This window comes from Canis lupus, chromosome 4 (genome assembly GCF_048164855.1).
Source record: "Canis lupus baileyi chromosome 4, mCanLup2.hap1, whole genome shotgun sequence".
Taxonomy (NCBI): domain Eukaryota; kingdom Metazoa; phylum Chordata; class Mammalia; order Carnivora; family Canidae; genus Canis; species Canis lupus.
In genome coordinates this window covers 71,321,472-71,349,060 of record NC_132841.1, presented here as the reverse complement: position 1 = coordinate 71,349,060, position 27,589 = coordinate 71,321,472, and the positions used below count along the sequence as shown (strand labels likewise).

The 27,589-nt window shown below is 40.6% G+C and overlaps 1 long non-coding RNA gene across 1 annotated transcript in view; it reads left to right on the top strand.

Annotated features, from left to right (window-relative positions):
- LOC140631627 (uncharacterized) overlaps positions 1-18,371 on the top strand; it is a 122,452-nt gene extending 104,081 nt beyond the window's left edge. The window contains exon 5 of the long non-coding RNA XR_012029155.1: positions 18,261-18,371. This is a non-coding gene — a long non-coding RNA (uncharacterized lncRNA). The remainder of the gene's footprint in view (positions 1-18,260) is intronic.
- Positions 18,372-27,589: the final 9,218 nt, after the last annotated feature.

The window sequence follows — 27,589 nt, the reverse complement described above, 5'->3', positions numbered from 1 at the left end:
GAACAGCGGATTGTCCTTCCCAGAAATGGCCACACTCATCTGTCTATCATATCCCGCATATTCTTCTTATAATGTGGCTGCCACTTTTATATCTGAGATGTGGGTTCTTTGGTTCCTCCCCTTGAATGTGGGCAGGAATTTGTGATAGCTCAGACCCACAGAGTATGGTAGAAATGGTACTTTGTGACTGCCAAGGCTAGGTCATAAAAACAAAGCACTACCACCTGGCATTCACACCTTCCAGTATGCTTACGCTAGGAACCCAGCCTCCACAATGTGAGGAAGCCCAGATAGAACATGAGGCAGTCTGTGATTAAGTAAGCTGTGTCACCCAGCTGTAATGGCTGAGTTAAGGGACAGGCAATTTTTGCTCTGTCAGCATTGGGACAATCTCTTATTGTCTATACTTCGGTTGCTGAGTTAGGTGTTTTTCCTTTATATCCATTTAGGGTATTTTTATGGCAGCCCTGGTTGTCAAAATACAGAGTTGATTTTATTCTAAGTACAATGGGAAACTATTTGGGGCTTTTAAGAGAAGAGATGGTGCTACTTATATCTGATAAAGATAATTCTTTTTTTTTCTTAAAGATTTTATTTATTTATTTGTTCATGAGAGACACAGAAAGAAAGGCAGAGACACAGGCAGAAGGAGGAGAAGCAGGTTCCATGCAAGGAACCCGATGCGGGACTCGATCCCAGGAATCTGGGATCACTCCCTGAACCAAAGGTAGAGAGATGCTCAACCACTGAGCCACCCAGGCATCCCTTATAAAGATAATTCTGACATCATGAAGCATGGGTTGTATAGACAGATGTGGAACCTGGAAGCCTGTAGGAGGTTATTTTAGGAAAAACATGGTAATGGTGTGGACAAAGGTGGCAGTGTGGGAGATAAAGATAACCGGATAGATTTGGGATATGTTATGGAGGGAGAGGTGACAGGATCTCCCATGGGATTTGCCATGGGGAGAAAAAAAAAGTGTTCTCTTAGCTTTTTTCCTTGATTTCCTGGTTGGAAAATAGAGCGTCTTACCGAGATGGTTAAGATGGAGGGAGGAGTAACTTGGGGCTGGGGAGATGCCGAAATCAATAGTTCTTTTTTCAGAACCCATTAGTCCCCCACTCAGGTACATCAGGTCCAAGGGAGGCTAAGTGTGGGGTTGAAGAGATGCGTGGAGGCTGGAAATGTGGATATGAGCATTGGCAGCATTGGGATGGTGCTTGAAGTCTTGGGGCTGGATGAGGTCTGGGAGAAGGGCAGTTAGGAAAGTGAAGTGAGTAGAGGCAGTAGACAGTCTGTCTGGAGAACTGGTAGAAAAGATGGAGCTGCAAAGGAAGCCACAGAGGAGAGCTGAAAGAGGACAGTGTATTTACATAAATGGAGAATAAATGAATAGAGGAAAAAGAAGGTGGAGGAGGAAAAAGAACCACAGAAGCAAAGCTCTTGAGACAGCGAAGGAGGACAGATCCAGGGCACAAATGGAGGCTGGGTGTTTCATAGGAACAGGACAACTTGGGACTGATGGGAGCGGCCACAGCCTGAGCAGGCGTAGAGGTGGCAGGCTGGTGGACTTAGTGTGGGAAGATGGAAGAGTTTGGCTGGAGCCACTTGTGATAATCCTCATGGAAAGCCTGTTTGGAGAGGTCAGCTGGTCTGCAGGAGGATCAGAGGTTCAGGCTGGTGTTACCGGAAGGTGTTTGCATTGCAGAGTTAATGAACTCGGAGCTAAGATTGGTCCTGAGCAAATGGTGAGGTAAATAATGCTTATCTTTAGAAGTTCTCCCTCCCCAACATTCTTCACTCTCTCTTCACCTCCTCATTCCTTTGCTCAACCTTCTCGAAGTACTTGGATAACTCAGGTCAAAAAAGAAAACATCCAATAAACTTTTCTATCCCAAGCTGCATGGGCTCAAGTGTCACTTTTCCCAGGACTGTTGGCCTTTTTAAAGAGAGTTCTGGGAAAAGAGAAGACAGTTCCCAAAAGAAATCCCCAGCGAGGAAATTCAGGCATGGGGAAGATTTGTGGGGAGTGGCTTTCAACCCTTAAATCCCAATGGGGACAGCAATCATCAAACAATGACAGGATTGAGAAACAAAACACCAACTAAACCACTGTAAACAAATCTGATTACTGCTCACAGATGCTCTCTGTTTTATCTTTCCAGGTATTTAAGTGTGACATACTGTAAGCCTTCCTGGTTGGGGGCAGACAAGCAGGGGAAGGAGGAAGGAGGGAGGAAAGAAAATAAACTCTTTGGCATAGCTCATTGACTCTCTCTGGCTGTGTAGTCATACTTCTCTAATAATCCAGTTATATATTTAGTAGCAACCCTGTGGGAGTGTCCAAGCATTGGGATTATAGCGTATTCTAGATCAAAGTGGACTTGGTATGAAGGCTGACTCGGTTATCACCATCCATCACTGCACTTATCTTTAATAATGAGATCTACAATTTCAGACCAAGTGTTATACGTATTGTATCAGAGGCAAAGTAAAGAAATGTAGCTCAGCTGTTTCATAATCAGGAGAAAAGCAGACTCATTCTAACACCCGCAACAGCAGTAGCAGCCGCTCTCATTCCAAGCGTCTGCTATGTGCCCAACACAAGGCTGGGTAATTGATATGATCCCATCTAATTACTTTCATTTCATCTTGTAGATATTTTTTTAAGCCCATAATCTCATAAATAAGCGCCTGTAAGTTTGCAGGTTTTGGAAGGTCAGGAATAGAGTATTCCTCAAAACTTGCAAATGTCAAGGGACAGTGGTCTTTAGCGTAGGATTTTTGTCAAGTCCAGAGAATATCTGTTCATGTAGATTTCTGCCTCGACTTTCCCTACTCCACCCAAGCCAAAGGGAACAACATACTTGCTCCCTTCTGCATTTGCTTTTTTGTCTCATTTCTACATCTCTGAATTATTTCCAGACTCTCAATGGTTGGTGAGTGCTCTGTAACCTAGGCCTGGCCCCTTACCATTAGCCAGCAGCTCACATTGAAGAATATGCTATTTGAGGTGGAGCAGCCCTGGTGGACAGAAGTCAACAGTGTCTGAATCACAAAACCTGCATTTGAATCTAATCTCAGCTATTTATTAGCTATGTGGCCTTGGACAGGTTCCTTAGCATCTCTGATCCTCCACTGCCTCGTTAGAAAAATAAAGAAATCTTTATTTTATATAAGGACAAATTAGAAAGTGTATGTGAGCATACCTAAATGCTCAATGAAATGAAAAGGAGATGTTGAATTTGTTGATTTGTAGCACCTCTGTGTCTTGGAAGGAAGTGGGCCAACAAAGAGAGAGAGAGAAAAGGAGGTGCAGAGAGAAAGAAAGTACTTTGAGGACTGGGAATTGTTTTGCACATATGGGAAACATTTGATTACTGGCTATAGCAACGCATCGATTTCAGCAAAAATAATCACAATAAATAGCTAACAGCTCGCTCTGTCTCCCCCACCCCCAATAGATTCTTCTATATGCCCCACCGAAACTTTTGTAAAGAGGTAAAATCGCAGATTACATCATCACCTTCTGGGGCTAATCCTGATGAGGGGAGAAGGAAAACAGAGCAGAGGTTTGGGATAATTCAATGGCTGAACAAGAGCTCCTGAGTAATTGGGAATTGGCTATTTACACAGTATTGCTTCATGCTAGTTAGTGAGACGGCCAGTCCAGATGACACACAGCCAGGCACTGTGCACCTACCACCCTTGGCCGGCCCCAGACACGAGGCACAGGTATTTGACCTTGACCTAAGTTCCAAATCCAGGACAGTCTGAGTTGGGTTTGGTACAGCATATTCTGTGTGTGCTCAACATATATGCTTCATACATATTTAAAATATAAGTCTGCCGTGCTTTCTAATGACTTCAGGGAAAATGAGGCTCCCTGTCTGCAAACATCGCCTACTTGATGCAGAATTAAGAAAATATTTCCACTAAAGTTTCTGAAAAAATGTTATTGGAATGATTTGTAGGCTCTGAACTTAGTAACAGGCAACCATATAGTTATTAAGTAAAACCTATAGGTATACAGATAATAGAGTTATAAAATAAATAAGTATATAATTAAGTGAAATCCATTTAGCCTTTACGGGGGTTTCTTTGGTTTGCCAAAGAATTCTGAATAAGCTGGTATTTGAATTCCCAGAAGGATTCAAAGAATAAAACTCTCTCATTCTTTGTATTATTCTGGACACTGCTGCAATGGAATAAATAATGCTATCAATCAATGCTGGTGCTATGGAGGCTGTGATTCCTTCTACTCTCCAGCAGAAACCCCATGTCAGGGGGCTCATTAGTAAGGGTTGATGCTGATATCATTTCAGAAGAGCATGGTTGGAGAATTAAACGCTTTCTGAGAATAGATAGGGTCCGCAGCTATCACGCACGTGTCCAAATCTTTGGCGTCTCTCTGCAGTCTGGGAACAGAATGAGGTGGTTTTCCCAGAGGCCACTCTGTCCCTTTCCATGTGTGTCATCACACAGGAGGGGAGAAGTCAGCCTCAGCTGAGTGAGCCCCTCGCTGGCAGCAGGCTCTTGAATGGCTCCAAATACTGATTTGAGGCTGAAGGCTGCTGATTCCCAGTGAAGCCAGCCCACATCCCTTGCAGGCCTTCATCACAGTTTCCCTGTTAATTCTTTTGGTTTATAATTTGTCAGGGTTGTGGAAGACGCACCAGCTTCGGAAATTGTGAAAACAAACTTGTGGATAGATTTGCTGAAGTCTGTCTTCCAGTGCCCAGGAAAATGGGGAGAATCACTGGGGGCCGAGAAGAGGCAGGACACAGGGTCTGTCTACTGGCAACCGAGCAAGTGTGTTTGCTGCAGGATGAAGCCCCGACGTTTTAATGCGGGCTAATTGGGGACTGAAATCCTAATGCCAGAGCAGATGGCCATTCTTAGGTGTTGGCCCTAGCTGTATGCATAAATATTCCTGAGGTCAGAATCACACTCTGTCCACGATAGAGGGAATCACTGAACATTCAGAATGCAAAAGAGTTTGACTAAAAGCACATCTTTTCCCCCATTGTGAGAATAAAATAAAAGCTTCAGATTCAGTCTTTGAAACAACTGTGGTCCACTCTGTTCTGTGATCCTCACATTTTCTTTCACTTAAACCATTAGAGGGTGCTTAGGTGGCTCAGTTGGTTGAGCCTCTCACTCTTGATTTCGGCAGAATGTGGTGATTTCAGGATCCTGGGATAGAGCCTGAGCGGGGGTCCGTACTCAGCTTAGAGTCTGCTTGTCTCCCTCTCTCTATCCCTCCTCCCACTTGTGTGCCCTCTCTCCCTCCCTCTCTCTTTCTCTGTCTCTCAAATACATAAAGAAAGAAATAAAAATCATTAGGTGTTGCCAAAGTCCCAGGCAGGTCAGGAGCACCAAAGGGAGACCTGGCAGCCCAAGGGGGGCAGGAAGCATTGGACAACCCTAACTGAACCAGTCTTCAGAGGCTGAACTGTTGTCCTAGGACTCAGATTCTAAAATGGTTTCTTGGTATCTAAATTACCAAATTTGGGATAAATTCTTTTCTAAAAAAAGTTTGTTTGAAACCATTTCCCTTGGGACGCCTGGGTGGCTCAGCAGTTGAGTGTCTGCCTTCAGCTCAGGGCATGATCCTAGGGACCCGGGATCAAGTCCTGCATGGGGCTCCCTGCATGGAGTCTGCTTCTCCCTCTGCCTGTGTCTCTGCCTCTCTTTCTCTGTGTCTCTCATCAATCAATAAATAAAATCTTAAAAAAAAAGAAACCATTTCCCTTAAAATGGAAGTATCTAGAAAAGAGTCTTGTTGTTTGTAGGAGACAGTTTCCTTTCTGAAACTTACAGCATGCGCAATTTCAGGACTTTCTTGCACCCTCTTGAATCACCACGTCTCCTGTGGTAGAGATTGTGTAATCCCTCCTCAGACCCTTGCCCTTTCCTCCTGGACACCCAGTGGGGCTGCCTGTCCCAGCCTCCCTGGCAGTGAGGTGGGGATGGTCCTTAAGCTTCATCAGGCTGCCAAGTGGGTTCCATCACATGAAAACATTTGAGTCTCTGGCCTGGGTGGTGGTGGGGTCACAAGATAGAAGCACCCTGTGGTCCCAGATGACTATCAGAGCAGGGTTCTCCCACAGTTCACATCAAACTGCCATAGGGGTGCAAGATAACAGATGTGAACGGCTTGTTTCAGCGATCAGCCTACACCTGGTACGCTCTCGTAGTATAAGTAGGGAGGAAGTTCACGTTGATGTTCAAGTTGATGTTAACATTCTGGAAGTTTTCTGCATCTAACTGGCAGGCAGCCAGCTCCTGGGCTTTCACCTCTGAGGTCCTCAGTGAGGGCTCTCTGCACCCCACCAGAAAGAAAGCACTTCGCTCCCCAGCATTCTTAGACTGAGTTCCCCTACATCCATAGCCAAGTCCAGGCTGGGAAGGGGCACAATGGAACTGGCGCTTGTCCCTAAAGCTGGTGTGGGGTCGCATCTGCCTACATACACCGCAGTCTCATGAAAAGACAGCTAACCGGCTCTTGCCCCGGGGGGCTTGGAGCAGGGGGCCGTAGAACACTCAACAGCATTCTCTCGTTTTCTTTTCAGATTGATGCTTCTTTCAATGCAGAAGCCATGGCATCTAAAAAATATGTATTTGTTTTTTAAAGTTGGTTTTAAAACAAAAAGAAATTTTGATGTGGTCATCAGATTCAGTAATTAAATGACTTAGGAGATTGACTGCCAGTGGCCAAGCATATGCTTCTGGTTATAAGTTCAGCTGTAAATTGCTTTTTTTTTTTTTTTTCCTTTGCTTTTCCTGGTTTGTTTAACCAGAAAATATTTTTCCGTGGTTCTATTTTAATGGGCTTCTAATGATGTTCTAAGTATTCACTTGTACATTACTGGAGAGCAATGGGTTTATAAATCTAATGAGGTTGATGGTTATAGAAATTCAAATCACATTTGTAGCATATGCAATTCTTCTTAAACCTCAGTCTATTTATCAGTAGCTAATGCACCGATACTGTTTGACTTCTCGCCTTTTGTGGAGGCATATGGACAAACAAAACACCATTAACAAGCATTCCTAGGTTCAACACTTGAGCCTCAGGAAGCATCTAACACTCTTAAAATTGGCTTTGTTCTTGAGCTGCCCAAATCTCTTTGGGGCATCTCATTTTTAAATTTTAAAAATAATTTAATTTATTGTTGAATAGATAATATAATGCTTATAATGTCCAAGCAACATAAAAGATCATCTAGTGAAAAAAGCCTTTCTTTCTCCCTTGCTTTCTAGAAACCTAGTTTCCCTCTCTAAAAGCCACCACTGTTACCCATTTCCTATATAAGCTGTCCCTTGAACAACAAGGCAGTTAGGGCTGACCTCCGCCCACCATGGAGTTGAAAATCCAAGTGTAACTTTGACTCCAAAAACCTAACTACTAATAGCCTACTGTGACCAGAAGGCTTACTGATAGCAGTAGCTTAACCCATATTTTGTATGCTGTATTGTTATATACTGTATTTTTACAATAAAGTAAGCTAGAAAAAAATGTTATTAAGAAAATCATAAAGAAGAGAAAATACATGTACTGTACCGGATTTATTAAAAAAAAAAACAAATCCACGTATAAATGTTCAAACCTGTGTTGCTCAAGAGTCATCCGTATGTCATTTCAAAAGTATTCTATGCGTATTTAAATAAACATGTATATATTCATTTTCCACACAAATGTAATATTATACTATAAATACTCTTTAGAATCTTTTTTTTTTAAGATTTTATTTATTTATTCATGAGAGAGAGAGAGGGAGAGGCAGAGACACAGGCAGAGGGAGAAGCAGGCTCCATGCAGGGAGCCCAACATGGGACTCAAATGGGGTCTGCAGGATCACACCCTGGCCGAAGGCGGCACTACACCACTGAGCCACTCTGGTTGCCCTAGAATATTTTTTTTTTAAACTTAACATTGTCTAGAAGATTTTTGTATATCAATACATAGGGAACTTCCTCCATTTTCTGTGTATTATTTCATTTTACCAATGTACTGTGTTCTGTTTAACCAGTCCCTGTTCATAGACCTTTCAGTGGTTTTCAGTCTTTTGCTATTTCGATGTTCCCGTGAATAGATTGTCCTCTTAATGCCATTTTGTGCATGTGAGAGTGCCTATTAACCAAATACTGAGAAGCAGAAGATAGAGGCATTTTTTAACCTGATAGGAAGACTACAGTTACATAATAATGGAAGGACTACAGTTACATAATAATGTCTTTCCATTGACCAGTGTTGGACTCCTCCACTAGGGAAAACTTCCTCCAGAGAGTTCCCGTGATGCACCGAGCCAGCAGCCTGTTTGGCCTCTCTGGGCCAAACTGATACAATAGCCTAGACCTAGAGATTGCAAATTTACAAGATGCAGAGATGGTGGGCCTTAGAGGAGGGGGGAAGAATGAGAGGAATGAGAGGGTAGGCCAGCGACATTTAGAATTCAGGCCAGCCTGGTTGAAGGTCCTAGCAAATGCACAGGTTGGGGAAGGACAACTACCTGGAAAAGATCACTGTACAAATGTGGGGAGAGAGAGAGAGAGACTGAGATTGACCCCACATGGGGTGAAATTAGAAGATCTATGTTTGAGTTCTGGTTCCAGCACTTACTAGAACTGTGGGACTTTGGACAAATTAGGTTAGCAATGATCACTTTATAGGGTTGTTGTTGGGGAGAAAGAGAGGATGCATGTGAAAATGCTGGGAAATGGTACGAACTTAATGACTGTTTATGGAATCAAAACGAATTTAGGTTTTGACATGTTTAGACAAAGGACTACTCACTATGGAAAGTTCATCAGAACATCACCTCCATAAGAGCAGTGGCATGTCTGCCTTGTTCACTGCTGCATGTGCTAGGCTCAGAACTATGACTAACCCTGAATAGGAGCCCAAAGAATATTCATTGAATGAATGAAGTCCAGGTCATTGCTTTACAACTGGGGAAATGGAAATGCAAAGAGAGAGGCTGATTATGACTGGAGATACAGTTTTGAGAGTTGTGCATTTATAATTAGTCCTAACATTATAAGGAAAACCTAATAATGTAGGTATTTTATGAGAATTTGTTGACTGAATGAACTTTGCATGATGCTTTCAGAAATTATTTCATGAAATGGATGGCTCCTCAGTCCTAGAGGAAGAAGGAAAGAGTATTTTTATTTGAAATATTTATATTACAGTAAGTTGAACTATTAACAAAGTTATTCCATATTTTATTTTCCTGTAGTTTTTACCTATTTTTTGACCCATGTTTTGGTTGAAATAGATGAATGTGTTCTTGTTCCCTTTTGTTGGCTACATAACTTTAAAGCCTGCTTTAAGTATTAATGTGGCTTATTTCTCCATATGGGGATGTATAGATAAGGAAATTCCTCAAACTTTGTCACCAATCAGGGATCAGGTTTTCAAAATTAAATGAAGGAATTTTGTTAGATGGTCTTGAATGCCCTTTTCTGTCCTAAGATTATAGGGTTCTGTGAACAGAGTCAGAAGGGGAAGACCAGGGACTTAAAAAAAAAAAGTCCAAGGTCTCTGTGGGACATAAGCCTCATTATATTTGATATTTGGGAGGTGATAATAAACACCTCACATTTATAGAGTGTTTACTAAAAGCCAGGCCTCCATACTTTGTTCCACTTAATCCTTACAAGCCCTATAAAAGGGTTGTTGGAAATTCTGCTCGGTGACCAACAGCTGGAAAGGAGGAGATCTTTCTAAGCACATACCAGCAAAGTTGCCAACAATAATAACCTTTGTAAAAGTAATTGCTGCCCCAAGTCAAAGAACTGTCTTCCACTGAGTTGAAAGGGCTGTTAAATCTGGGGGTGGTCTCTCCAGCCACAAAGACATGCAGAGATAATGTCATCTTTGACTGAAAGACTGGGTTCTGAATGACACGGAAGACTGTGCTGTTAGGACTTCACGAAGCAGGGCTATTTGCTTGCCCTTTGCCTTTCTCTAGAATCAGTTCTTCTTCCCTTAATTGGTGATACTGTCTCCTTTCTGTCTGTTTTCTTCTTCTGTTGTGAACTGTTCTAAGCCAATTTGGCAGCATAGAGTTTTGGGGTTCTTTTATTCATGTTAGATGTATATCCATCATCAGAGGTAGGTGAGGACTACAGATCTCCAAGCCTGTCATCATGCTGCAAGTAAGAAAAGCAAGACTCAGACAGATTAGGCTGCCACACAGTTATTGACAAGTAGGCGTGAGAGCATGCAGTGACTTCAGGTCTTTGCCCTTTTAAATACTCCAATTACTCCCCATTTAAATGGCACATTTGGGGCAAATGCCATAACATAGTAGAAACAGGGCTGTTAACCTTGTAGTTGCCATCAGGTAACTGAATCCCCAAGCCAGCGGTGGGCTTGGGACTATTTTAGAACTCAACCTTGTGAAACAGTCTAAGGAGTGAAGAAATTTTTATCCTTAAGTGATTTCCATTCAAGGACAGGCAGTGTTTCTATGCTATTCTAGCTTAGCAGTTGACAAACTATGGCATACAGGCCAAATGTGGTCTGTGCCTCTAAATAAAGTTTTATTGGAACACAGTCATGCCAGTTCGTTCACATATTGTCTGTGGCTCATTTTTGTGTTACAATGGCAGAGTTGAGTGTATTGTGACAGAGGCCATTTACCTGCAAAAACAGAGATAACATCAAACCTCTTTAAAACAGGTTTTCTGACCTCTGCACTCACCAATCCACGTATATTAAGTATTTTTGGCAATGCAAACCCATTACTAATATATATTTTTCTACTTAGCAAAATCTCTGGTGTGGATCAGGGAAAAGATAGCTGAAGTGCTTACAGCCTCTGAAGTATGGACTACTTATTAAATACTAGATGACACCCCTGAAATGTGCACATCCTATTAGGGTGGCAGTAATAGAATCAGAGTATTTATTAAAACTAACATACTTTTCCAGAACTTTATCAATTTTGGAATTTTAAAAGTAAACAGCCATCATCATAATATTTCCTTTTATTGCTTCTCAAAACCCATTTTCATTAGTGATTATGATTAAACCTTCAGATACCCTTATATCAATAACAATATTAAGCCTAAGTTTTGAAAACTATATTATCCAAATGGACCCCAATGCAGTAGCTAAGTTACAGTAGGTTTATTTTTACCCCATTTTACAGGATAAGAAACCTGAAGTCTGGAAGTATATGTCATTTTCTCACAGTTGCAGAATTGGTTGAATCTGAAGCCCTTCATTTTCCAAACGTGATAGTCTCTCCTCTATACTCCAGTAACTTCCCAGTCACCACTGATGGATCATATTTTTGGAGCAAACTGCAGATTTTAACTTTCAGTCAATAGAAATGTATTCCCTCTTCAGAGAAAAATAGCATTCTTAGAAAGTTCTTGACTGCTTCATAATACACCTCTTTTCTTCACATTTTTTTACTCTTGAAGTGGTGGAGCCTGCAGGATTGGTTACTAGGGGTGGGAAAGAATTTCCCAGAGGAATCAAAGAAATGAAGGGAAATGTTGGAAATAGATCTGTTTCATCAACTACATAAAATGAGACCTGCGGGGTCAAAGAAGCCTTTGAAGGACCACCCTGAGTTAGAGGCCCATCACTATAGCACAGTGTAACAAGGCTCCAGTGCTAGTCATAGATGCATACGTGTTAGAAGAGGAAGAAGCTCATTATTAGGTCAACAGATTCACCCCCACTTCACCCTTACAATGCTGGATTGTTCTCTCAGTTGTGTTTGGCTGCATGGGAAGTTCGCTTACTATTAATTGGCGAGGGGTGATTAGAACTGGTGTGGTGTCTCTGCAGCCTTTTCTTAGCCATTATCCCCACGGCTCTGACCTTCAGTAACCCATAATGTATTTCTCCCCATCCTAAGATACCATCTTGGCTGGATTAAGCCCATAGATGGTGCTGGTGCATTTTGCCTCTTCCACCTACAGGTTGAGTTGGAGCCTTTCTTCCAAGACAGTCCCTTCTTATACATGGGCTCCAGTGGATCTCTGTTATTACCAAAATATCTAGAGAAGAAAAAAGGAGGCAGATATTATATTCAGGAATAAGAATATCAAGATTTGAGCTCAAGAAGTAAGTTAAAGGTCTTCTCTCCAGGCCCCAGAGTGATTGTCTGCCAGTTTCTTGGGTCATAAGTCATATAATTGTTTGGATTCTAATAGCAAACAAGTGGCCCCATTGGAGACTTTTAAAATTCTAAACAACTTTAAAGCAACAACTTAATAGTGTAAAAAGACAAACATAAGTTCAAGTGTGAGTCCACTGGTAAATATTACAACAGTAGTACTGTTAGGAGAAATCCTCATATGTGTGTCGAAAAGATGTAAAGTCTCTTAAAGATAGCTTTTCATTTCTGAACATCTGGAAATCTTCTGTGTGATTCTTTTAGTTGACTTTTGATGATACATGGAAATAACACTATTGGTGTTGGGAACAAGGCAAGACTTTCAAAAATTTGAGTTTGAGATTAAATATTTAAGATCCATTCTCAGTAGAAAAGGGGAAAACAATGAAATCTTAAATACTGATTTTGGGGGAGAAAAATTAATTTAAAAAATAATTTCTTGGGATCCCTGGGTGGCGCAGCGGTTTGGCGCCTGCCTTTGACCCGGGTTGCGATCCTGGAGAACCGGGATCGAATCCCATGTCGGGCTCCCGGTGCATGGAGCCTGCTTCTACCTCTGCCTGTGTCTGTCTCTGCCTCTCTCTCTCTCTCTCTGTGTGACTATCATAAATAAATAAATAATAAAAAATGTTTTAAAAAAATTCTTTTTCCTATAATACTAACTTTAAGATTATTTAGTGAATCTTTCAAGATGGGTTAGGTTATCCTGTGGCAACACACAACCTCAAAATCTCAGTGGCTTAAAAAAAAAAAACACCCAGATCTATTTTTCACCCTTGCAACATATCCATTGTGAGTGTTGACTTCACTCAGGGACTCAGGATTACAGAATTGCCACTCTGTGGAACATGGTTAATTATTGTGACAGACAGAATCAGAATGTTGAAGGGTTTGGACCAGCAATTAAGTGCTTCAGCCCAAAGTAATGTTTGTTCTCAACTCATTCACCAACATGGGTCACATGCCCCACTCAATCACAAGGGGCCAGGAAGTGTAATCCTACCAAGTCCTTGGAATATAGAGAGCTAAAAATATTTGTAAAATAGTACTAATGACTTCCACATGTCATTAAAATTGAAAGGACAAAATTTGACCTGGAGTATGTTCAAAAGCATGCATGTCCAATGCTTCTAATAATGAGGATACTCTGACTTTAAAAAAGGAACAAGGGATCCCTGGGTTGCACAGCGCTTTTGTGCCTGCCTTTGGCCCAGGGTGTGATCCTGGAGACCCGGGGATCGAATCCCACGTCGGGCTCCCGGTGCATGGAGCCTGCTTCTCCCTCTGCCTATGTCTCTGCCTCTCTCTCTCTCTCTCTCTGTGTGACTATCATAAATAAATTTAAAAAATAAATAAATAAATAAAAATAAAAAAGGAACAACTCTGGATCCCTGGGTGGCTCAGCAGTTTGGCGCCTGCCTTCTGCCCGGGGCATGATCCTGGAGTCCTGGAATCGAGTCCCACATCAGGCTCCCTGCATGGAGCCTGCTTCTCCCTCTGCCTGTGTCTCTGCTTCTCTCTCTTTCTGTGTGTGTCTCATGAATAAATAAATAAATAAATGAAATCTTAAAAAAAAACAAAAACAACTCAAAATAGGAAGAGGCTCTACCCAATGGTTCCCTGCACTTGGGAGAACGAACATCAGGCTTTCCTCAAAAGTTTAAAAAAAACTCTGATGCCTGGGTCCTATTTCAGAGAGTCTAATTTAATTAATTTGAGGTGCAGCTTAGGCTTCAGGGGTTTTTAAAGCTCCCCAAAGTAATGACGAAGGTATACCTAGTGCAGAAAGTCATTAGTCTCTTCTATGGGTTGGGGTTTTAGGATGATTTTGAACTCCACTATTCTCCATCCATCTGTGTGGTCTTAAGTCAACTTCTCCAGGTCTCTGTTTTATTATCTATAAAATTAGGAGTGGAATACAATGACTTCGACAGATCCTTCCAGCCTTAAAAATCTCTCATAGACCACGGACTTCTACTCAGGAAGTGTTTCAGACCTCAAATTAATGTGTGAGTGCAACCAGATTACTTTGTAAGTTAATCTGGCTAAGCTTCTATTGTTTCAATAATGGAATAAGGGCAATAATTGGAAAAAGTCTTGATGAGTTAAGTAGTTGTAATTTCCCACCAAACCAGGAAGCTGTACCAGACTTGGGGATAAAGTCACATTACAAAAAAGATTTGGAGTTAACTTGGTCCCTTGGTTATATGTGGACCGAGGGTGAACTTCCTGATCTGAAATGAAAAAATTGTATTACCTAAGGCTATTCAGATAAAAATAAATTTAAAAAAGCCACTTCCCTCAATTCTTCTGGCTGAAAATGAAAAGTTAAAGGTTTCACAATTTCTTCACCATGTAATCCTATCTCAGTGCTGTCAGTATCTTAATAGTGTATTGATTGGCTCATACGCCCGCTATCTTTAAAGAAGCATTATCACTCTGTTGGGCCAAACATGAAAAACTACTTTTAAAGACCTTTTTAAGAGTTTTTTGATTTCTCAAAAGCTTCTTGGGGGCTTATTGAGCTTCTCTGGCAGCTGGAATTAACTCTACAATGCTCTTTCTCTATTTCTGACACAGTGAATTCATCTGGAGCGGGCAAGTTATCAATGACTCACAGGAGGGAGATGATAAGGAGGCCCTTGAGATAAATTCATGTGGTAATTAGTTACATGGACACCTGTATTTTCAGGCTCTTTCTAATTGCTACCGTTGCATTGGAAACTCACGATAATTATCAATAGCCATCTTAAATATGTGACGTTGACTCCACCATTAAGGGGTAGAAAGTGAGGAGAGGAGAAGATGAATTGTAAAAATTAAAACTGTTAGTGCGGAAAATAGCATTAAACTGATTTTCAATTATCAAAATGCCCGGCAAGCTGAAATAAGACAAAAATCTTCATTTATAACTCCACTGTAGTTATCTAATGTCTGTATCTCTCTTCTTCAATTATTAAAAAAAAAAGCATCAGAATAATTTTTGTTGAATGCTTAGGAAAATACTTGATGAAAATACACCAAGATGTTATCACTTTGGGTGATGGTATCGTGAATGAGTCTTTTTTTTTTTTTTTTTCCTTTGGAAACTGTTTTGCCACTTTGTTCCATAAGCACATATATTTTTTGGAACTGGCTTTACTCTTCACTGTGTTTGGGGGAAATTACTTAACTACCCTGAGCCTCATTCTGTACCCCAAAATGAAGATAATAATAGTATCTACCCCAAAGGGTTGTGGTAAATATTAAGTTTAAAGCACATGAAATAGCTGATTTGAGACCATCTCTTGACCAATGAAAATTGCAATTTGAAATGGTTTAATATAACATTAAACATTTAGCTTTGTACCTGACAAATACTAAGCATGCAAGAAATATTAGCTATGAGAGAATGTGAAGGAAATACAGAGAGCAAATTTACAAATAGAAAAGAAATAATAATGCAAGCTTTAAAAAGTCAGGCAAATTGAGGTATAATTTACATATAGTAAACAGCTCTAAGAAAAGTTGACACACACAATTGGGTAACCACAGTCAGTATAGAAAATAGTTCTATCTTCCCCATAAATACATTGTGCCCCTTGTATCCCTTCCACCCACCACGGTCCCTGACCACCGCTAATCTTTTTAATGTCCCTATAGTTTTGCCTTTAATATGGGTATTTCCTCCTTACTTTACTTACCCAAATGTGTTGATTTGCTTCCTTTTTATGTGGTTGGACAACTGCCCCTTCAGAGCCAGTGGGGGAGGCCCTATCCCTTTGGGCGGCCACTAATGGAAGTTACATGAGGGAAGGTCCCTTTCAGTTTGCTCTGAAGGGTGAAAGGTGTGGGTTCAGGCTGTGGAGGGGCAGCCAAAGGCTTTTCCTGAGGCTTTCCAACTGGTTCAGTCACAGCTCCATGGAGAAAGAGGAAAGGAATGTGTGCAGATATAGCCCATCTTGATGCTCTCCCCCCCCGCCCCCGCCGAGTACCACCATAGGCACCATGGTCAGAAATATAAGGATCAATTTAAACCCCAGATCCCCAAGTAGACTTTAACCAAGAGTCCTCCTCAGTTCAGCTCTCCTTTGAGAAAAGTGCCCAAGCCCTCGGCTTGTGGATGCTGGTGCACTTTTAGCAGGGTCTAGCTCATGTTTCCTGTTCTTTGAGGTATTTTTTTCTTGCCTTCCTAGAAGATCTTCATCATGATATCATTTTGCATGAATGTAATTTGCCACAACATCCAATGGACCAAATTTTATAATCTTGAAATTAGAGTATCACTGCTTCCCTGCAAAATCTCCAGGGCTCCCTCATAGTTTACAGGGTGATCTCTGGATTCCTCTGTCTGGCAAATAAACCCTTCCTGATTGGACTCCATCCAGATTTGAACAGCACAATGAATAGATTTGATTTAGGGAGGCATATAGAGCCCAGCACCCACCAAATAGAGGACCTAGAACATTTGGACACATAGGTCACTTATTAGCCATAGAACAAATTTCAGAAATCTCTGAGTGTTGGCATCATGGACAGAGGCTGTTTCACATAGTAGAAAATTACATGGGTTTGGGAGCCCATCTGCCTCTGTCTGGAACCTGACCGCTTCTCTTACTAGCCCAGTGATGTTGGGCCACTTACTGAAGCTCTTTGAACCTCAGTTTCCTCATATGTGGAACTCGAAGACTTATGGGAAGGAAAATGGTACCTCAATCATATCACATTCTCCCTGGCTTCTCTGCCTCTTCCCTTGCTCTTTCTACTCCAGAACATACTTTCTCCATACTTGTTCATTTGAAAATGCCTATCATCCTTGGAGTTTCAAGTAAAATCCTTTGCTTCCTAGGGCAGGCCCGGGGCTCCCACTGCCTTTTTGAACACATAAGGAGTCCACTGGTGGCTTCACTGTATGGCAGTTGCTGGGAATCTGTCTTCTCACTGATCTGTACACTCCCTGAAGGAGAAATAGCAACTAGAATTTTAGGAAACTCCACTAAGCACTCAGTATTTACAGAATGCTTATTATAGCCCATGCATCGTTCTACACCTTTACATATGTTAGTTCATCTATCTCCATAATGACTCTGTGAGCTAGGTATTGTTATTTTCCCCCACTTTACAGATGAGGAAACTGAGGCACAATGTGGCTGTGGATTTTGCCTAACTTTATTCAGCTAAGGAGTAGTTAAGATGGAATTCAAAGAGTCTACATTTTACATCATTGTATGGTATCCGGATTAGGATTGACTGAATAAGTAAAAGCTATATTCTAGGCTTTTCAACCTAATTGTGCACAAAATCACCTGGAGACTTTGCGAAAATGCACATTCTGATTCAATAGGTCTGATGTGGCATCAAGATTCCAGTCTGTGAACCATACTTTGAGAACAAGGCCAATGCTGCTGGTCCATGGACCACATTTTGAGAACAAGGTCCTAGAGTAATAATGGTCCAAAGCTTTTTTTTTTTTTTTTTTTTTTTTTTTTTTTTTTTTTTTTTTTTGTGCCAGGACCTCTTACACTCTTAACTGTTATTGAAGACAGCAAAGAGCTTTTGTTTACATGGGTTATATCTGCTGATATTTACGGTCATAAAAATTAAAACTGAGAAATTTTCAAAATATTTAAAAAGTAGTTAAGTAAACCCCTTACATGTACATGTAAATAGTATATTTTAGTGAAAAATAACTATGTTTCTCAAAATAAAAAGTTAGTGACAATGACATTGTTTCTTATTTCTGCACATTTCTTTAGCATCAGGTTTAGTAGAAGAGAGCTGGGTTCTCCCACCTGCTCCTGCATTGTTGTGATATGACATGACATGCAGCCTCTGGAAATCTCCACCCTATACTCATGACTCATGCAAATCAAAAAGGCAAAAATGACACCTAATTATCACCTTAATAGTGTTAACCATGAAAAGACTCCATGAAAAGGTCTCAGAGACCCCACCTGGGGTTCACAGACACCAGTTTAAAAACCACTGCTCTAGACCACTCTGAAGACTACCAGAGGACTTTGAAAGTTATTTCACTTACTGGGCAGTTAGGTTTTTGGTGTTTTGTAAAATCACTGGCTTCAGAAGTTCTGTGAGGATACTCTTTCTGATTCTAGATTTTGCTTCTTTTCCAGTTGCAATTGACAGCCGCATCTTCATCCAGTCGTGGTGCATGGTCATGGTCTCAGCACAGATAAGAATCTCTTCAGTAAACCAACAACCCGAAGGTGATACTCCCTTTTGACAGAATATTTGATAACGAAGAATATCAAAAGGAAAAACATTTTCTTGAATCCCTGAGAGATTTAAAAAGTGCTTTAGAATAAAAACAATATTTTCAAATAATTTTAAAAATTGCTTTAAAGAACAGATCATCCCAATCTAATGTATCAATTCACCTAAAGTTAGTATGATTTTCCTGTGAATGCATTTACTACATTTATCTTTAGTGCTTTTGTCCAAATAAGGTTTCACAATTTTTAAAATGTAAAGTATAAAGTGTTTGAAATCATTTGATATCCTTAAATATCTTATGTCCACTTCTTGTTCCTACTTTTTTTTTAAAGATTTTATTTATTCATGAGTGACAGAGAGAGAGAGAGAGAGAGGCAGAGGGAAAAGCAGGCTCCATGCAGGGAGCCTGACATGGGACTGGATCCCGGGTCCCCAGGATCACGCCCTGGGCTGAAGGAGGCGCTAAACCATTGAGCCACCCGGGCTGCCCGTTCCTACTTTTTTATACCTTACTTTGATGCCTGGATTTCCAAGCTTCCACCATGTCTACTCAGAAGAGTGGTTGAGTAGGCTCCTTGGTTCCCTTTGACCTCTGAAATGTTTCCTTAGCACATTTGCTTCTCCACTGGGTCTATAGCAACTTGACTCCTCTGACTGTACAAGGAGGGAGTTATGCTCCAGACAAACCTGTTCATCATCATTTCAGGGCTAGGCAAATAGAGTACTCTGTGGGTCAAGCCTTCAGGCCCCCTCTCTGGACTAATCTCTCCTCTCCAGTCCTATTGGTCTCAGTTCAGAGAATCAGAGCTTCTTAGGATCAGAAGGATCTTCAAGATCATTTAGATCCTTGCTACTCAGTTATGACCTCTGGATCAGCAGCCTGGGCATCATCTGGGAGCTTGTTAGAAATGCAGAATCTCAGGAGCCCACCGGACCTACTGAATTGTCATCTTCTCTTTGATCAGACCCCAAGAGAGTGTACATATTAGGTTTGAGAAGTGCTGCTCCGGACCAGCCTCCCATCCGATTGAGCAGTCCTAGCTACAGCATCTTCCTCCTGACTACCCTCCCTGCAAGTGTTCACCAGCCTTCACCTTCCAGTTTCAAGGTTACACTCTGTTACTCTAGACACTCTAGATCACTAGTTCCTAATGTTGATTGCACACCAAAAATCCCTTAGGGGTTTCTAAAAACCCTAATGCCAAGGCCTTGCCCTGACCAAGTGAATCAGAATCTGTGGAGATGGAACCCAGGCATTGATATTTTATGAAATTCCCTTACACAAGATTCTAATGTGCATCCAAGTTATGAACCCCTTGTTGAAAGCCATCTATTTGCATCTTAGACTATTTACTTCATTTCTTGCTTTGATATTCTGTGAAAATGCAAATATCCCCTCAGAAAAAGCAAAACTGTTATCTCTCATTTGCACTTTGCTTGGGAATAGGGTTCCTTTTAAAATCAGCATAAATAATGTATTGCCGACTCTTTTAATATCATACACGAGTGGGCTTGACAAATCACATAGCAGTACTCTGGGATGGAGGAGCCAGAAGTTGGGAATGAGACAAAAGTGTATGATATGAAGACAGGTTGCTGAGGGGACAGACTTCATGCCTGTGTGTAACCAGTTCTCAGTCGGCCAAATTACCTGGGCAGGAAGGGGCTGGGCGGGGCCAAGAACAGGAAGTTCTCCTGTGGCCTGCCCACTTCAGGTCTGTGGCCCATTACTCCTCTGTTCTTGGTCCTCAGGGTGAGAGAAGAGTGGGGAGTTAAGAAGCTCTATAGCTGACAGGTTGGTGAGCTCCATCCACTGAGCTTTGGTTCCCAGTATAGCCCTGCCTGGACAGGTCTAAGAGAAATTTTGCGAATGTCAAAATCTTGCTGGCTTGAAAGTGGCTGATTGTTTTTCATCACTCAGTGGTCCTCTTGAGTAAATACATCCTTTTGTTTGTGACATGACTGTTCAAGAAACTGAAATCTGGTTGGTTTTTTGGGTAAGATTTAAGGGAAAATGTTGTTTTGACATTTTATTGACTTAAATTATCTAGTTTTATTTAGATACTGTGTATTAGAGTAATTATTGTTTGGGGATATAGAAGTCATGCTAACAGTAATTTGGAACAGGGTAACTACATGATAAAATAAAAAAATTGGGGAAATTGAAAAAGTGTTATTTATTTTTAAAGATTTATTTACTTACGGAGAGAGAGAGAGAGCACATGCAAGGGGAGGGATAGAGGAAGAAGTAGAGAGAGAATCTCAGGCAGACTCTGTGCTGATCCAAACGAGGGACTCCATCCCAGAACCCTGGAATCATGACATGAGCTTTAATCCAGAATCAGTCGTTCAACCAATTGAGCCACCCAGATGCCCCTGAGAAAACATTATTTTAAAAGGAACATCAGCTTACTACCCATAGTCATATTAATTTACCATTAACAAAAATATAGCACAAAATAAACCCTTAAAAGTAAATTTGGAGGCTCTACCATTTTAGATTCTAATGAGTATCATTCACATATTAAACTATAATTTAGAAAATTTACAGCTTGCAAACTCTCCTAACTTACTTGTTTTATAAACTAAATAATAGTCTAATGAATTTTGATACTTGAGGCTAACATACCATCACACCTTCTCCTCCCTGTCATTAACTGCTCATCTAGCTTTCAAATCTGATAAACTTACTAGAACATTGTTTAATCATGAATTTGACACATTTGACTGGATTTTAGATCCCATTTAAAAAAGTTGATTCTTAGTTCTTTAACATTACAATAGGTAATCTTAGAAATAATTTGCTATTAAAGTTTACTCTCTAGGCTAAGCAAATGCTGTCGAAGAGACGACTATGTTTCAGTGCCTTGGAAAGGTAAGGAGAGTTTTAGAGTATTTCTGTTCTTTGTTATGGAACATGTGGTTTGGCTTCCTAAGAAAATGTGGGAGAGGAAGATGGAGAACATTTTGAGAATGATTTTTTTCCCTAAGTATAATTATTTTCTTCCAATAGTGTAGTATTTGCATTTTTAAATTTTTTTTTAATTTTTTTTTTTTTTTAATTTATGATAGGCACACAGTGAGAGAGAGAGAGAGGCAGAGACACAGGCAGAGGGAGAAGCAGGCTCCATGCACCGGGAGCCCGATGTGGGATTCGATCCCGGGTCTCCAGGATCGCGCCCTGGGCCAAAGGCAGGCGCCAAACCGCTGCGCCACCCAGGGATCCCGCATTTTTAAATTTTTTAATGAAATCTCAATTTGGATATATACATATCATATATATATATTTCACTTTTTTTCCACTGGATTACACTTTCATTTCAATAATGTTTTGTCTTTATATTTGAATGCATACAAATTGAAATTAAAGCTAACACTTTAAGTATCTCTTCCACTCTCAATCAAAGCACTTGGAAAATCTCCCTGTAGTGACTACTTTTCCTAAAAGTCTTTTAAAAATTATGAAAAAATCCCAGTTATCCCCTGAAAGAATCTTTTACATAAATTCCGATTTCTTACAGAAGAGCACACCTGTAAAGAGCCATCAGTTTGAACTGGTAATCTTGTTTAGCTACCTGACTTGTCATTAAAATGCTAAATAGTTAAAATTTGAAACTGTGCTATCAAACTGGTGAACTACAATTCTGTGGACTTTTGGGAAAATAGGTGAGACTGCTCTTCCTATCTCTGTATCTTCTACTTCTGTTACTTTCTCCACTCTCAGTTTGTTTTCTTGACTTCTGCGTTTTTTCCTTGTCCTAATTTCCCTCCATATAGTTCTCTCCTGTTTGGGAAAGTCCAGGTGTACAATTGCATGGTGAGGACATATGGAGGCACATATAAATATGCGCACATACTTTATTATGCATTCAAAATAAGGTCCTTATATTGCTGTCATCTGCTTTTCACTCCATTGAAAGTAGAGAGTTTGAATTTCATGTTGCTTTTTTCCAATTAAGCCCATGATTATAATGGAGCTTGGGAACAAAGCGATTAAAGCCATCCCTAGAGAGGGATGTAGTTCACTGGTTCACCGACTACATGCAAGTCAACATCTCCACGACTTTTGTCTATTCCTTTGGCTCAGAAGCTAGAGCCATGGTAGCATTTCCCAGGATCAGTTGTTAGGGTCTAGACAAGACTGAGAAGGACCTGCATGGGACTACCATGCCCAAACACGGATGCAAGATTGTCCGAGCCGGAGCTGAACTCCATCCAAGTTCAGCCCAGGAAACTAATGTCAGGGAAGCAATGTGACTCATCCAGGGACATATAATGAGTAATAAAGAAGGAAATAGGGAACATGAAAAATACGCATACTGGATCAATTAAGAGACACGAACGCTGAAGGAAAATATGAATAGGCTAGATCTTGCCAGGAGGAGCTAGAGCTACCTGGCATCCTACCAGATGTAGGTCTATCCTGTGTGTATCTTCATTTATTTTGATGGCTCAGCTATTATTCCTTCCTGGGAGAATTCCTATCTAGGATGTCATAATCTTTTGGGAGAGGTCTTTCATTATCTCAAAATACAAACCTTGGTTTTCCATTATTTCCGGTTCATGCTGAAAGTGTCTGGATCAAAGCTTCATCTCTGCCCCCAAGCCTCCATTGCTCTGCTAGCAATAATCTACTGGTGCTTCTGGAATTTAACTCTGGAGGGCACTTAGCTTGTCTCTGTGATGAATGTGAGTGATGAAATGAAATAAAGCCAACTTTCAGTGAGTGCCAAGTGCATGGTATGCGTAGTGCACTGGGGCATCCCGTCTGATGGGCACAGCATTTACAGTAGGTGTCACATCCCATTACACAGGGCAGGCAACCGAGGCTAACTTCTCTCTCCTCCTTCACTGTTGATCTTTCTTCATGTTGTCAGTTAACTTCATATTGTCATGAATCTAAGCCATTCCCTCCTACTTTTCAGATCCACCTTTGAAGCTGTCCCATTCCTCCCTTGTTCCACAGCACTGCCATCCTGACAAGTCACACAACTTCTTCTCTTGCATAAACCTTTTTCTGTCACCCCCACTTTCCTCCCCTGGGGCTGGGTACAAACCAAGTGTTCCCCTCACTCAGCTGTTTTTCACCTCCTTGACACCTTCTGCTTGGTGATACTGATCAAACATACCTTCAAATCTTCCAATCCCCTCCCCCTCCTCCTCACTTTCTTTCCTTAAGAATTGCGCAAATAAAAATACAATCAATCTCAGATGGAAAGATTGGCTTTTTGCTTCTTTCCACAGGTTTTCTCTTGGCATCAGGAAATTTGCAGTTATTTGCATTGTCACTAACTAACCCAGAAAGGCCAGCATTCCTCTGCCTCCTACACCCACCACCCAGCCCTGGTCTTCTCTGCCCCTCCTTTCTCACACCTCCCCATTTCCTCTGTCTGGATGGGCTGGATGTGGCCTGCTTGGAAACTTTGAGTTTGCTTCCTACAGCCTTCTCTGAGGCAAAGAATTGCTTTTGCCCTGACATCTCTGGGTGTGTGTACATGCGTGTGTGTGAATGTGTTTTAAATGTTTTATTTTGTTTTGTGTTCTTTTTATTTCTTTTCTTTTTTGGCAAAAGACTTGTTTTCCAACTTCAAAGTTTTTCTGAGAACAAGCCTTTTACAAGACTCCTTTTTGTTTTTAAGTACTGACATCTGTCTATCTTGGGAAAAGTAAAGAGGCTTTTCTGTGGAAGCTGATAACTGTGAGTGCCTGGATAAGCTGAGACCTCATCTTATTCAGCAACCTTGGTTGATAGAGGAGAAAAGTAAGGCCTAAAGAGGTCGATTGAATCACCAGAGTCCCACTGACAGTTAGTGACAGGGCCAGAGCTGGAGTGCAGGTCTCCTGACCTCCAGTCCACTGAGATTTTTCTGGACATTGCATTGTTCCCAAACAAGCCCTACATTTTGAAATGGCATGCCAGTGCTGTAAATAGATGCCTTTTAGTGTGATGAGCAGTTGCCTGTGGCCACTGTGAGGCTCCCGTGTTTTGTTGTGTTGTGTGTGGAACCCCAATCTTCAACGTGCTACAGGGTATCCCTGCATTTCCGGAAGATGGTAGCCCTTTCTTTTTTTCTCGGACCTGAAGTCTGGCACACAGAATCACGTGATTTGTGAGATCTGCCTTTTATACCCTCCTTCCCTTTTGCAGTGCCTGTCTCAAACTCTATTCCTTCCCTCTCTCAAGATACATGAGACCTGTATCTCTTCTCTTGGTTTCTCAGTCCCTATCATTCCTCCTGTTGCTCCACCTAGACTGACGTATCATCTTTAATTTTTTTAATTTTTTTTTCGTATCATCTTTTAAAATGCATTCATACTTTCTTTTTAATCCAGATAGAGAAATTCTTATAATTTAACAATACAATTAATTAAAAAAATAACACATTGCACATTTCCCCTGCATTCATCCCAGATCCCCTAATCCCCTTCCCACCACTCTGTGAACACCTGCACTCTGTTCTGCAGCTTGTTTTGTCTACTTTGTTCCATTTTAGTACATGAAGCTCTAAGTCTATTCCTTTTTCAAGAGCTGGATACACCTCCATTGTATTCCATAATGTGTTTTACCCATCTCTCCTCTAGAGAAAGATTTTTTTATGACTTCCAGAGTTTTGCTATTACAAACAATCCATGTCCTACATTCTGAACCTCACCTGCCACCAATTCTCCTTCCCAAGACATTATCAAATTCATACGCTCCACCTGCTGTGGAACCTGGACCTCATATCATAGGTGACAGCTAAATTAGCTAACAAATTAGTCCTCATTTCTTTGTTAACAAGCACAGTATTAATGAGCTCTTTCTCCTTTTCAGGAAGAATACGTCCATGTTAAGGGAACCACCTGGATAAAAGTTCCTAAACTCTCTCTCTTCCATATTCTCCTGTGCTCTTTGGAATAGAATGGATATAAGTTATTGACAAGTTATACTCTTAACTCATGGGAGTATTTCAAATGGTAAACATTTCAAGGAAACTGAGAGACCTGTAGGTGACATGTTTTGGAGCGGACGGACTTTGTTTATACTACAAAACACATAATGCAAGGTAGCTATCTCCTTAGATATACCTGGTGACAAGTCACAGTGTTAGTCTTGAATATCAGCTTGGCTGATGTTTGCGGAGGAAAAGATACCCTCCCAAAGCCATACTCTGGAAGCCGCATCTCCCTGTGAAGATGCACCTGCCCACATCTAAATCAAGACAGAGCAACCAGTCAGAGAGACTTGAGGACTACCCAACATTGTGCACAAAGACCCATTGCAGATCTAAATGTGGAAGGTAAGCAATAACACTTTCAGAAGAAAACATGGACTATTATCTTCATGACCTTGAGGTAAGTAAAGATTTCTTAAATAGAACATTAAAAATGCTAGCCACTAATGAAAAAGAATTGATCAATTGTACATTAAAACTAGGACTTTTATTCACTCAGAGTCATTATTAAGAGAGTAAAAAGACAAGACAGAATGGGAAAAATATTTTTCAATATAAACATCTGCCACCAACAAAAAAATCCTATGACTCGTTTCCAGACTATATACAGAACTTCTATAATCAATAAGAAATAGGTTGACAGTCCAATAGAAAAATGGGCAAAATGCATGAATAGACACTTCACAAAATAGGGTTCCTTTCTGCCTTCCTCCCTTCCTCCCTCCCTTCCTCCCTCCCTCCCTTCCTCTCCACCTCTCCCCCCTCTCTTTCTTTCTTTTGGGCTCCATTTCCAGTGTACCCTGAGATCAAGACCTGAACTGAGATCGAGAGTCAGATACTTAACCGACTGAGCCACTCAGGGGTCCCCACAAACTAGAATTTCTAATAGCTAATACACAAGTGAAAAAGTACTTGACTTCATTAGTTTTCAAGAAAACACAAATTAAAACTGCAATGTGATATTACACACCAAAATGACTAAAATAAAAAAAAAACAAGAAAATACCACATGTTGGTGAGATTGTGGAATGGCTGAAACTCTCATATACTGCTAGTGGAAGTATAAATTGGTATAGCCACTTTGACAAACTGCTTGACATTATCTTCCAAACTTAAACCTGTGCTTACCATATAACCTAGTAATTATGCATAATGGAAATGCATACTTAGGTTTACCAAAGACACATACAAGAATAATTATAGAAACATTTTTTGGTTGTAGCTCCAAACTAGAAAACATCCCAAGTGTTCATCAGCAGTAGTGTGTAAACAAATTGTAATATATGCATAAAATGGGGCACTATACACCAACGAAAAGGAATAACCATACAATTTAGATGAAAATCTTAAACATAATGTTGAGATTATGGACATAAATTATTACATCACTGGAGTAAATTACTCAATTCCATTTATATAAAACTATAATTCCGTGGTCATTTTAATTTATGCTTCCAGAAACGTATGCGGAAGGAAGGACAGATTTGGGAATACCAAATAATTTACCCTTAAAACTCCAGTTCTGTTCTTGGTAGAATCCTGTTATGTAGAGAAGCATGATTTAAACATTCATGAGGTCGATGGCTGTATTTTTATACGATACTGCTCCATAGGTTATCATTTGTAATACAAGGTCTTCCTCTCTTGACATGCCAATAGCATGGTGTTCAAATTCTTATCTAGTGCTTCTTTTGTTCTGCTCTGTGGAAAAGTGGGCTGTGCAGTTGTCTTCTCTAAACTGTCTTCTTGAGTGCAGAAGACATTGTATTTTCTTTCCTCTAGTCTTTCTGCTCTCAGCACAGAGCCTTACACATAGTGGGATCAAATCTCAATTAATGCTCATTTCCTAGTGGGGATGAGGAATGCTTACATTTTCCACTGACCTATCTCTATTTGTGTTATTGTAATTTTTATTCGTGAATTTAAATGGGAGGTCTGAACTCTTCTCATCCCTCTTCTAGAACCTCTGCATCTTGAGAGGAAACATGAGGAAGGGTTACTGGAAGTGGTAGTAGTATTCTCATTCTTGATCTGGGTGCTTTTCTTTATATGTTGGGTGATGGCTGAAACATGCAACATATATGGAAATAATATGTGGCTCTAGTTTGATAAGATATTGTGTTGATGAGATTTTGTGGAATTAGTCACATTTTTCTTGGCTTCTAGGAGTGCAAATTTGTATATTCTCCTAGGGAGGAAATTTGGCCAAATCATCAAAGTGAAAAGGCAAATTCACTGTTCTGCTGAGCAATGCACAGTCTAGAAGTGTACCCCACAGTCTGTTATGACATGTG